A 14,394-nucleotide genomic window follows, 5' to 3' on the forward strand; every position below is an offset into this window, starting at 1 on the left:
GGTGGTCGTTATAACCCTCTCAAACAAATAAATAAAAATAAAATAAACGATGGTTCAACAGTTGAAACTGTGAAGACGGAGCTTCTTGTATATAGAAGCTCCGTGCTGTCACTGATGTGAACGAATACTCGAGGAGGAAGAACGATTCCACGAAATCATCCAAACGTAGAAGTAGATAAATTAAAGTGTAGATTTTCTGATTTTTATTACCCACAGTTTTTAATTTCAACTTTTGCCTTTAATTATTATTAGTTAACCGTTTATAGTAGATGGTTTAGATTAAATCAAGGGCGAATAATTTGAGAAATTTTGGATAGTAGCTTTTGAACTATAGACAGTTAAAAGTCAAACTCGAGAAATGAGATTATGGAAATTATATGAATATATGAAAATATTAGAAATTCTACAAAATCAGGAAATATCAGGAATCGATTAAACAGAGTAAAATTAGGTAGAGACCAAATCAGTTTGATCGAAAACCATCAAATTTAAAGTCCGGAAATTAAATAATCGATTAATTTAGTCGTTCCTAAAGATTTCAATTTGATTTGATAGGCAAAAAATCTATCTAACAATGAGAGCCAATCTAACATATTGAAGGAAGACTTGATAGTCTCACCATCTATGATTTGTTGAGAGGGAAAAATCTATCTAACAAATAATGCCAGTCTAAAATATAGCTAGAAGAATTGATAGTTTCGCCAAATATGATAGTTTGAGAGGAAAAATATCTATCTAACCAGCAGTGTCAGTCTAAAATATAGTCAGAGAAGTTGATAGTTTCACTATCAATGATAGTTTGAGAGGAAAAATATCTATCTAACCAGCAATGTCAGTCTAAAATATAGTCAGAAGAGTTTATAGTTCCGCCATCTATGATAGTTTGAGAGGAAAAAAATCTATCTAAGAAGGAGTTCCACTCTAAAATATAGCCAGAAGAATTGATAGTTTCGCCATCTATGATAGTTTGATAGGAAAAAAATCTATCTAAGGAGGAGTGCCCAACTCTGATTTAGGGACATCTGCCTAACAATAAGTCACGAACTTTAATAATAATTCCGAGTTTTAACTTAGGTTAATATCACATTTATTGATCGTCAGTTCTTTACAAAAATGCACAATTTATTCCCGTGAATACCACGACTCGACTCCCCGATAATCTTTCCGCTCTCGTCAAAGGTAAACATCCCCTTATCTTATCTCTTATCACGTGACTTGGGGCAGAGGGCGCTCGACTGAACTTCATAAAATACATTGGGGTCTAAAAAATAAAATTTACATATTAAGATCTAAAAACCACTGTAACAATCTCGGCCATCCTTCCAATTCGAATGTCCTCATTCGGACTTAAAATTAGCAACTCAATTCAATTAGTACTTAGAATTACCAAAACTTAAGGCTTAAGATTTTCACCGGAAATAACAACAGAAAACAGTCTATACCCCTAGCTAGTAAGACGGAAAACACGCTGGGTTACCATATCGTGCTATTGGCTGAGGAATGCGGCGAGGGCGGCTAACGGAGTGTACTTGGTCCGGTATAGTGATTGTGGTGGTTTCAGGGCCCATTACTACGGCGTTCGGATCGTAAACGATAGTATCGTCCGAGCTAGTAGCGCTATCACTGTCCTCGTCTGTCCACTCACCATTTTCTAAATCTTCATCGTCTTCGTATTAGGCCCTATTATAAAAATGTTTGGTCTTGTCGAACTTGTTGAAAGTTTCCAGGAACACGGCCAACTTAGATGCTCGTAAAGTTGGCCGTGCCAGGAGATACGTCATAAATCGGTTGTACATGAAAGCTAACTTCCTAGTTCGTAGGGGCCATCTTCACTAAGCCTAACTATACACCACTTCGGGGAATTGGCGCTGCAATCTGGTGAAGAACAAAGACTGGGTGTTCAGCTCTACTCCATGGGGAGTCTTTGTATGTTGGCGTCACGTGGTTTTGCGACGTATTTCGCATATTTTTTGTTCACTCGCCGATGCCTGCTTTACAGTCTCTTTAATAATGTTAAATACACAAGGATTGCGATTTAAAGCTATGGGCCGATTATCTGAGTGAAATGGTATGATTATTATAAGTTTTCAAGTTTGGTTTTAATTTTAAACGTTAGTTACCGTTTAATTTCGACTATACCATGATGTTTTGGAACTTGGAAGTTTTAAATACCTCATAATTTGAATGTTAAAATCAATAAGTTTGATTAATTATTTGATAAAAGAAAATATTTCATTAATGCAAAATTAAGTATGACAGAGTTTTGACGTCATAACTGTACCGTCTTCTCGTATGGGGCAAATCTGTAGCACGCGACTGACACAACAGCACAACCAACACCTATATTCCTGTACTAAAATTCCCTATAAAATTTGCCATAACAATTTTACAAAAAATATTTTCCCTAACAATTTTACAAAAATATTTTCCCTAACAATTTTACAAAAAATATTTTCCCTAACAATTTTACTAAAAATATTTTCCCTAACAATTTTACTAAAAATATTTTCCCTAAATGTTTTAGAAAAAATATTTTTCATAAATGTTTTACTGAATTAAATATTTAAAAATATATAAATATTATTTCTCTAAAACACTTGATTTACCAAAATTTTGAACTCTTTATAAATGATCGCATGTGGGCTTTAAGACTTGGTAGAAAGAGAGAGACCCCCTGGTTTGGGGGAAGGTAGTGATGGGCATATATATTGTGGAACCATATCCCTTTAAACGATCTGCTGTTTACATAATTCATTTTAGGCTCATTTTTCTATGTAATTTTGCCAATTAGTCAGCCAAATAAATGCCTGCCTGTCCATAAATAATTATCTTTAAAAAATTGTGGTTCTTTTACTGAAATTTAGTTTAAAAATGCCATTTGAATAACAACAGAATGATTAAGTGAAAATTTTGGAACGAAAAATAATAACGAAAAGCAATATATGGTTTTAATTTGACATAAGTTCACCTTCTTATTAATATTATACTTGCTAAACTTGCCAGGGTGTTTTAAGGTATTGCAAATGGGGAACAGGGTCCCGTGGCTAGAGATGTGAAATATGGGTAGCGGTTTTGACTGAAAACTTCAACATTTACAAGTTGGACAATTTTAAAGAGTTTATACGTATTGGCTCTGCCATACTTATTGTTGTTAGGTTATTTATGGTCATAGGGGATTTTCCGGGACAAAAACCTCTATTTTGAAGGGGCGCACCTGGCCACGTGAAGGTTTATATGACAGCGTATCCTCTACACTTTAAATTTGGGTTCATTGTTTAGTTAGATGTCAGTTACTGAAAACCGACCCCTAAGCTATAATTACTCATTTAAAAATTAACATATTATCATGCCCGAAGAATCGCCAGCTAGAAATTTTATATATTTTTCTTTTTCCTCTACTGTCATGTTCAAAAAATTTTAATCTTTCTTCACCATACTTAATTTATCGGGTAGGGGTGGCTACTATTGTTAAGCAGTGTTTTGGCCATAAATAGCTTTGCAGATCTATAAGATCTGGATCCTTGAAGTTGCAGAAATTTTGATTTACGTCCTCGAGGCTGTGAATATTCTGAATTGCGTCCTTGAAGTTGTAGGCATTCTAAATTTCGTCTTTGAAGTTGTGGATATTCTGAATTACCTCCTTGAAGTTGTAGATATTCTGAATTACCTCCTTGAAGTTGTAGATATTCTGAATTACCTCCTTGAAGTTGTAGATATTCTGAATTACCTCCTTGAAGTTGTAGATATTCTGAATTACCTCCTTGAAGTTGTGGATATTCTGAATTACCTCCTTGAAGTTGTGGATATTCTGAATTACCTCCTTGAAGTTGTGGATATTCTGAATTGCGTCTTTGAAGTTGTGATTATTCTGAATTACCTCCTTGAAGTTGTGATTATTCTGAATTACCTCCTTGGAGTTGTGATTATTCTGAATTACCTCCTTGAAGTTTTGGATATTCTGAATTACCTCCTTGAAGTTGTGGTTATTCTGAATCACCTCCTTGAAGTTTTGGATATTCTGAATTACCTCCTTGAAGTTGTGGTTATTCTGAATCACCTCCTTGAAGTTGTGGATATTCTGAATTACCTCCTTGAAGTTGTGGATATTCTGAATTACCTCCTTGAAGTTGTGGATATTCTGAATTACCTCCTTGAAGTTGTGGATATTCTGAATTACCTCCTTGAAGTTGTGGATTCAATTCAATTCAATTTAATTTTCTTTAGCAATTATACATTGGGTGGCGTGGGACTAAGTCACTTCATGACTTGTAAGCCCCACACATGCTGTATTTGTATTTAGTTATTATACTATGTTTTATTTTAACGAAAAACCAGCAATATTAACATCGTTTGATAAACAGGGAACAAAATTGAAGAGTAAGTAAATTAACACATTATAATTTAAAAAATATAATTTAAAATATCAAAGCCTAAATTTATATTAAAATACAACTTAAAACATCAAAGCCTGAAATTATATTAAAATGCAACTCAGAGTATCGAAGCCTAAATTTATATAAAAAACAACTTAAAATAACAAAATATAAACTAAAATCTCAAAAGCTAACTTAAAAAAATGAAGTTGTGAGTGGAAAGCTATTGTTATAATAGTGTTCTAAATTCATCCCAATAGGCCTTTAATACCTTTTTTATATATACAGGGTGTTTCTGATAAGTCTGCCATAAATCAAGGGGCGTGTTCTTTGGGTCAAACTGAGTGGAAAGTGTCAAAGAACATGGGGTGTACAAGAATTTGCAACGAAGATATGGCCCCCCAAACATTGGCCCCTAAAACAAGAAAATATTCGAAAATGTAGACTAAAACAAATTCAGCCTTATCAACTTGTTTAGAAATAATGAGACAATTTCAATAGTTTCCCCCTAACATCGTTATTGAACTTTCACCTGGCAGAAGTGTATTAAATGAGTAGAAGTATGCCTACTCTAGTAAAGTAAATTCAAAGTATCATGGTACCTTTCGGTTGGTATTACTTTTATTCTTAACAAGTTAACATGGACGTTACAGGTATTGTTCAAAATGTCCACCAACGGCGTTAAGACAAACATGAACCCGTCTTTCGAAAGATTCTTGGACATGTTGGAAGATTCCTGGCATGTTCCTGATTGTTTGACAACCTTCAATAATTCGTCTTCGCAAGTCTTCCTCATCACGGACTTCATTCTTGTATACGATGTCTTTGAGATGACCCCAAAGATAGAAATCGCACGGATTTAAATCCGGAGATCTGGCTGGCCACGCAACTGGTCCTCTACGCCCAATCCACCTCAAATTAAACGTAGCATTAAGATGTTCTCTAACTGCACGGCTGAAATGTGGGGGTGCCCCGTCGTGCATAAACCACATGTCACGAAGTAATGCTAACGGTATGTCCTCGAGTAGTTCAGGTAAAGTGTCTCTTAAGAACGTGAGATATGCTTCACCATTTAGTCTGGGTGGAAGAAAATGCGGACCTAGTAAATGATTACCGACAATGCCGCACCATACGTTTAAAGAAAATTGCTGTTGGTGACTTCTAACACTAGTTGCGTGTGGGTTTAATTGGCGCCATTCGTGGTGGTTGTGATAGTTCAGAATTCCATCCCGGGAAAAATGTGCCTCGTCGGTTACTAAAAGGACCCGTGGAAATTGATTGTCCTCTACTCTGGCCAAAAACCACTCGCAAAAGTCGATGCGTCTTGGATAATCTGCCGGGTTAAGAGCTTGCACCTTTTGAATATGATACGGGTGAAACTGATGTCCGCGGAGAATTCGCCAGACCAAAACGTGTCGTCCAACTTGTCTGGTACTTGTCGAGGGGTCCTCATCGAACATGGCAAGGACGTCTTCCTCGATTTCCTCCATGTCTTCTGGAATTTCTCGCTCTCGAACGTTGTTGGGTTGTACTTGTCCGATGTCCCTCAAGCGCCTGTCAACAGCCTCGAACGTACGACGATTTGGTATGCGTCGTTGCGGAAATTGTTCCTGGTATCGCCGCTGTGCTTCCACTGAATTGCCCTGCGCCAGTCCATACATGAGATGCATGTCTGCATATTCTGCATTGGTATACGCCATACTGTACTACCACACGTTCGTTCGAAGTGATACTGTGACGTTATCAACAACATCGCGTTACTTTATAGCAAACCACTGTTTAGTTTTTACGTTTGCGTCATGACTGTCAGCATTGTTTTTTATTCACAAACGTAAACAATAAACGGTGGTTTGCTAAAAAGTCTTTGGGGTCATCTCAAAGATTTTTTTGACATCGTGTACAAGAATGAAGTCCGTGAATAAAAACGACGGGGCACCCCCACATTTCAGCCGTGCAGTTAGAGAACATCTTAATGCTACGTTTAATTTGAGGTGGATTGGGCGTGGAGGACCAGTTGCGTGGCCAGCCAGATCTCCGGATTTAAATCCGTGCGATTTCTATCTTTGGGGTCATCTCAAAGACATCGTGTACAAGAATGAAGTCCGTGATGAGGAAGACTTGCGAAGACGAATTATTGAAGGTTGTCAAACAATCAGGAACATGCCAGGAATCTTCCAACATGTCCAAGAATCTTTCGAAAGACGGGTTCATGTTTGTCTTAACGCCGTTGGTGGACATTTTGAACAATACCTGTAACGTCCATGTTAACTTGTTAAGAATAAAAGTAATACCAACCGAAAGGTACCATGATACTTTGAATTTACTTTACTAGAGTAGGCATACTTCTACTCATTTAATACACTTCTGCCAGGTGAAAGTTCAATAACGATGTTAGAGGGAAACTATTGAAATTGTCTCATATTTCTAAACAAGTTGATAAGGCTGAATTTGTTTTAGTCTACATTTTCGAATATTTTCTTGTTTTAGGGGCCAATGTTTGGGGGGCCATATCTTCGTTGCAAATTCTTGTACACCCCATGTTCTTTGACACTTTCCACTCAGTTTGACCCAAAGAACACGCCCCTTGATTTATGGCAGACTTATCAGAAACACCCTGTATAGTAAAGTTGTTCATTTTGTAGTTCTTTCGGAAGTATGTAAAGTTTGATTCCAGCGTAATAGATAGAGGAAAGTTTTTTAGTTGTGCGACATTTAGGTGTATCGATGATATATGTGGATCTGGTATGTACTTGTTTGTGTCTTTTATCTAATAGTGAGCTTTTTTTATTTAAGTTTGAGTGGATATAGCAAAGCATATTGTATTGGTAGGTTTCTCCCACATTAAGTAATTTTGCCTTTTCATAATAAGTACTAGTAGAATGTCTATAAGAAAGGTTATATATTGAACGAATAGCTCTGTTTTGTGGCGTTTGTATTCTTTTCATATTATTATTTGAGGTGTTTCCCCAAAATGAAATACCATAAGACATAACGGAATTAAAGATTGAGTAGTAGATTTCGAAAAGTTTCTTTCGTGGAATCATATTTTTACAGTGATAGAGAAGAGCACTTGCTCTAGATAATGTAATGCTAGTGGCCCTAATGTGGTAGTGCCACGAGAGGTGGGTGTCAAACCAAACTCCGAGGTATTTGAATGATGAGACTAGCTTAATTTCTTCTCTGTTTATTTCTACTTTTTTTGAAACTTCACTTATATCTTTGCCTCTATTGTGAAAAACTATATATTATGTTTTGTTTATGTTAAGTTTCATTCCATTATTTGATATCCAATTATATACCAGTTTTAGGTACTGGTTTGTTGACTCTATAGCTTTCTCAAGTGAGGATGATCTACACAAGAGCAGTGCATCGTCGGCATACATGAAAAACTGACCTTTCGGTATTTGATCAATCAAATCATTTATGTAAAGATTAAATAAAAGTGGAGAGATTACTGAACCCTGTGGTACCCCTGAGGACAGAGTATTTGCCCCTGATATAGTCTGATCTACTTTTGTGTAACATGGTCTTTGCTCTAGGTAACTAGCTATCTATTTCCCTGCGATTCCCCGAATTCCTAGCTTGGAAAGTTTTTCAACAAGCCTATCGTGGGAAACACTATCAAAAGCTTTTCGTAGATCAAGGAACACTCCAATACAAATTTGACCTAAATCTAGTGATTCTAAAATATATTTATAAGCTCCTCCTATTGCATCCATCGTTCCTACATGTGAGCGGAAGCCGAATTGGAAATCTGATAGAAGTTTAAATTTTTCTGCAAAATATTTTAGGCGGATGTAATATGCTTTATCAATTATTTTTGCCAAAAATGATAAGAGGGAGATTGGACGATAGTTAGCGGGACATTTATCATCGCCTTTTTTAAAGATTGGAATTATGACTGTTCTTTTAAGTTTGTCAGGATAAACACCGCTTTCAAAGGATAGGTTTATTAAATGTAGTAACGGCATAGTAAGATGCGCTAAAGCATACTTTATTGGTTTAGCTTGTAAATCGTCAATACCGGGCGCGGAGTTGGGTGGTAGAGAGTTTATTATATATCTATCAGTTGCTGACAGTCTAAAGGGTATAAGGACATTGTGTGTTGGTTTGTTTCCAGGTAAGTTATATGTGGGTTGTTTACTGGGGATGCTTCATTACTTGTGAAGTATGCATTCAGTGTATTAGCAGGGATGGTTAATGGTTTTCCACCTTTGTCATGTCTGCCTAATATTTCATTTACGAGTTTCCATTTGGCCTAAGGCGAGTTCGTGCTATTTAGTTTTCTAAAGAAATAGGTATTTCGCCTATTTCTAATTAAGTTGTTACATATATTTCTGAGATTGTGATAACTATCTCTGTTGGTCTGGGTTGGATTTCGCCTATATTGTTTCTGCGCCTTTTGTTTCTTTTTTAATATATCCTTGATCTCAGTCGTGATCCATGTATCTGATTTTAATTTTAAGTTTATAAATTCAAATGACTTATGTGATAATATTTTTCTCGATAAATTCGTAGGCTGAGTTAGTGCAATAAGAGTTATATAGCGGGTTCCAGTTCATATTACTAAGATTGGACGCAAAGTTAAATAAATTAGCTATGCTAAAGTTACGTATTTTTATTGTAGGACTTTTAGGTTCTGGTGTTTCAGTTAGTATATATATAGGAAAGTGAACTGATAAGTCAATATTCGTTAGCACTTTAAATGTTGAAGTTGTGCATATTCTAAATTACGTCTTTGAAGTTGTGCACATTCTAAATTACGTCTTTGAAGTTGTGCATATTCTAAATTACGTCTTTGAAGTTGTGCATATTCTAAATTACGTCTTTGAAGTTGTGCATATTCTAAATTACGTCTTTGAAGTTGTGCATATTCTAAATTACGTCTTTGAAGTTGTGCATATTCTAAATTACGTCTTTGAAGTTGTGCATATTCTAAATTACGTCTTTGAAGTTGTGCATATTCAAAATTACGTCTTTGAAGTTGTGCAAATTCTAAATTACGTCCTTGAAGTTGTAGGCGTTTAATTACGTCCTTGAAGCTGTTGGCATTCTAAATGGCGTGCTTGAAGTTGTCGATATTACAGTTTATGCCCTCGAATTCGTCTAGAAACTACAGCATTGACTAACCCTAATTGGTAAAACTCTGCAAATTGGCTTTTTTAAGTGAAACACAAACCAAACACTGTTCATCCGTCTTGTTTTAAATATATAAATCATGCCAGGGGCTGAAGTCGGGTGTAGCATCAAAATTTGCAAAACCTATAAAGGTACTATAAAAAAAACATTTTTATAAAAACAGTTTGATAGATATTCTCGGGTAGATTACAGGCGTTCGGCAGTAGTAGTGTTTGGATTTTAACATTTTAACAGTGATGTAAAAGGAGAAGGAAAACCAACAAAGTGACGTATAAATTGGTGGGGGCCTGGCCCGAACGTCGACACGCACGCCAGCGCCCTCTAATTAAACGGTGCGCCAATCCGTAAATCTGCGACTCCGTTTCAAACCAATTTCTCAGCCCTCAAGCGAGCCAAGCTCTCTTTAGAGATGAAAGCATTTTTTTTTTGCAATGATAACATTTCATAGGTTTATGATGCCCATAAAAATAAGTGATCCTTGTTGATACACTTCTTGGCTGTACATGGGATATCAGGGATATCAGAACTTATACGGTGTAGCAGTTCCAAAATGAAGCTTTGAATATTTTTGAATGTTAGTGTTTTTCTTAGGATCTCACTTCTTTTCGTAGGTAGTTTTTGAATTGGGAACTAGAAAAATATTCAAAGAAATTGGAGAATTTTTAAATTTTTCCTTACTTTATAAATTAAATACTAAATAAATCTCAAATTTTAGGTTCCTACCTCTTCTAGAGGTATACCTTAGAATTTTCATGATCGGTCAGTGAAAACAATGAAAATTTGTCTTAAAATATTTTATAAACTATATCAACTACAAACTTGAAATTCGGGTATTCGGCTATAGAGGTAGGCCCAGTAAGTTCTATTAGGTAACGAAATTTCAGAATTTATCTCTAAAAAGACCGAGATACCAGGGCTTAAAAGTGCCTCAGTTGCTAAGAGAAAAGTGTGTTTGAAGTGCTTTTGGTGAGTGCACTGAGTGCTTCATTTGGCGGACCCACAGCTGTGCTCTGATATATTTTTCTAGGGGCCCGACCCATTACCATTCCCGGCGGCCGCAAAGTCTCTCGACGGCCCTGGCCGAGCAATACAATAGAAATGGCATGTCAGTCGAACCCTAGTTTTTAGATTGAATATTTCACAGGAAATTACGGTGAATCGGCCGAAGAATGGCAAATTCAGTTCGAGAGGATGGCAGTGCAATTGAAATGGAGCACCGCAATCAAGCTAAGTGCCGCTCCTGGCAACCTGTTCCCCAATAGCACAGCCTACAATTGGCATAGAGTAATCGGTGAGAGCGCGGCTGATTTTGATGAGTAGAATAGGACTTTCCTGGCAGCATTTCCAGATCGTTTTTCAAAGGAAGAATGGAAACTTCAAATGAGAGCCCGTACTCAGCAGCCGAATGAGAGCTTCGATTCATATTTTTTCAACAAAAGAAGTGGTTTTTCACCAACAGACGCCGAAACGCGGACACATCTACTAACGGGCATGGCCAATAGAAATCACGTGGCCGTAATTAGTTCGATGACATTGGCAACTGCGGACGACACACTAACACAAGCGAAAGCCTTGCAAAAATCTGACCATTTCCATCAGGTCGGCTTTCTAGCTCCTCCAACCCCAATCGCGTCCGTGCCGGTTCAGTTCACGTCGCTACCCGGTCAGGCGTCGATCACGTATACGCCCCACGCTTCTACCGCATACGGGTTTCACCCTGTCCTGAGTCCGTATCCTGGTGCCCACACTCGGCAGTATCATACGGCGGCACCCATTGATTACCCCCAAGAATTGTCGACCACGAACCGTCAGAACAATACCAGTTCCCATCTCACAAAAGCTACCCAGGATGAAGACCCCAAGTATAGAGCGTTGTCGGAGAAGATAGCTAAGCTAGAAACTGCACTTGAGAGGATGGAAGAACGGCAAGAAAGACCTGAGCCCAGACATTCGCGCGGCGGTTACCAATACTCCAGGAATTTTCGGCAAAGTTCGTTTCCTCGAGGATCCGGATGCTACAGTTGTGGTAAATATGCTCATCTAGCATGTGACTGTACGGACCCTCGTAATGATAGCCGCGTCACTAGAGTCTGCAACGACATTTCCGCTAACGGGTCGGGAAACGCGAGATCATCTCAATAACGGGGATGTCTGAGCTGTTAAATATTACTCCTTGTAGTGTACGGAATATGTGAAAGACGATTCTAATATTAACAGTAATTTTAATCTCTATCGTTATTAACACGACTACATCGTAAGGAGTTTCAAACCCGAATACCTAACCCAAAAATATTCTTTATACATCGGAGTAAAATAGGTGAATTCCCTGTACAAGAATATGTATACATCCAAGCATTTATATGTCTGTTGCACAATGTAACAATATACATTTGTTATAGAATATAACAATATCCTCCCTTAAGTGTTTTATTAAGAGTCTAGGTTCTATAACGCATAGGTAAGACAATTGTGCGTTTTGGTCGCGTCGATATTGAAGAACGTTCCCTATCCTACGGCATGCCAGCGCGTATTTGTTGTTTCTTGTGTTTCTTCGCTGCTGGTTGCTTCTTCCCTGGCTACTTCTGCTGTTGTCAGCGGTATAACCTGATGCTGAATTCCTTGTTGATGTGAAGTAGGTTGCTGTATGCCCTGTTGATGTGAAGTAGGTTGCTGTATGCCCTGTTAATGTAACGTGGATGGCATCATTAGAAAATCCTGGGGAATGTTGCCTTCATTAGGTGGAAGGTTGTCTTCATTTGGGAATGATGGTGAATCCAACGACGCCCGAGCAGTTGGTTCGCGGGCGCGTAACTGATTTTGATGATGTCTGATTTCACCCTTGTCTGTAGCTCCTTAGTACATCATTTTTCCTATGTGAGCTATTATCCGTCCTTTGGACCATCTATCGCCTCGTCCAAAGTTTCTTGCAAAGACCATTGCATTGATATCAAATTTAGTGATGCGAGATTTTTCTTCCTGGAATGTCTTTGTAAGGATATGATGACATAAATCCACGGAGCTGAGTATGTTACGCCCTAACATCAATTCTGCAGACGTTTTTCCATTTTCCGTAGGCGTTCGGCGATGGTTTAAAAGTATCCGAACCAAATGATTCTGTAAATTTCCTTTTATACGTGATGGGAATTCTGTCGAAGTGTCATCCGTGAGTTTCTTGGGACTTGTCTTAATAGTACGTACAGATCGTTCGGCCGGACCATTCGAAGCAGGATGATGGGGAGCAGTACAAATGTGTCTAATACCATAATGGTTGGTGAAATAGGCGAATTCTTGACTGGTGAAAGCCGTCCCGTTATCGGTAACGAGAGTGCGTATCAGCCCAAAGCGAGCAATGGTGTCCCGAAGATGTTTGATAGAGGCTTCGGATGATGTACTAGATGTAATCCCTACTTCGATCCATTTAGAGTATGTGTCGAAAGTGATGAATAAATATTTGTTCTGTATCGGCCCGGCAAAATCGGCATGGAGTCGTTCGTGCGGAAAAGTAGTTTCTGGCCACAACGAATATTGTGCAGCTGGTAATGACATATGCTCTTGACAACGATGGCATGTATTTACCGTATGTTCGATATCTCCTTCTATCGTAGTCCACCATGCTTTCGCTCGTGCTACAGCCTTCATCTTGACAGTATGTGGTTTTGATATTTCTTTGGGATTATGACGCGGTTACCCATCAATAAGATACGATTAATTGTGGATAATTCTGATCTTCGTCTATAATATGCGTCATACGGAGGTGAAATATATCTTGTAGGCCATCCATTTTTCATGTAATGATGGACTTGTTGTAATTCGGAGTCATCAATAGTAGCGTCTTCAATTTGCTTAACCGTGATGGGTCCGGATGTGGCTACTATTAAGGCCCGGCCCTTGGCCCATCTTGTTTAACACATTGTCAAATTTTAGAAAATAGAGTGCCTTCCCAGGTAGCAATTCACCATGCAAATTACGTGTATTTTGAGTGTTCTTAGTGTATATAACGTGTTTGGGTTTTTCAGAAGTGTAGAACACGTGGAGTATAGGTTGAATATAACACGTTAATAGAGCTGATGATTTAGGGCGTGTAAAACACGTGGGGAATAGGTGTATAATATCACGTTAATTGTGGTGTTGATTTAGGGAGTGTAAAACACGTGGGGAATAGGTTGAAACTATCACGTTAGTTGCGGTGTATATTTAGACGTGTAAAACACGTGAAGTTTGGGTTGAACACATCACGTTAATTTGGTGGGGATTTCAAGCGTGTACAACACGTGGATTATAGGTTGAAAATCTCACGTTAATTTGGTGGGGATTTCAAGCGTGTACAACACGTGGATTATAGGTTGAAAATATCACGCTAATTTTGGTGATGATTGAATAGATTGAAACTATCACGTTAGTTGTGGTGTATATTTAGAGGTGTAAAACACGTGGAGTTTTGGTTGAACTCCTCACGTTAATTTGGTGGGGATTTAAAGCGTTTAATACACGTGGAGAATTGGTGGACAATATCACACTAAGTTTGGTGGTTATTTAGGCCGTGTAATACACGTGAACATGAAGTTGAATTTAACAGTTACTCAATATGCCTAAATCACGTGACAATGAGGTTGAAAAGAACAAGATATTTGTACGCGTGATTGAAGTTGATTCACACAAAGTAGTTGAAATACATACTATTTCTAATATATGAAATTATTTGTTTATTTATAGTATGACCATGTATTTAACTTTGAACTTCTAGTATATCAAATTTCCACACATATATTATATATATTATATATATATATTATTATTATATATATTATATATATATATTATTATTATATATATTATATATATATATTATTATTATATATATTATATATAATATTAATATAAT

Source organism: Phalangium opilio, unplaced genomic scaffold (assembly GCF_054372755.1).
Source record: "Phalangium opilio isolate 3A_F unplaced genomic scaffold, DU_Popi_V2 ptg000011l_1, whole genome shotgun sequence".
NCBI lineage: Eukaryota > Metazoa > Arthropoda > Arachnida > Opiliones > Phalangiidae > Phalangium > Phalangium opilio.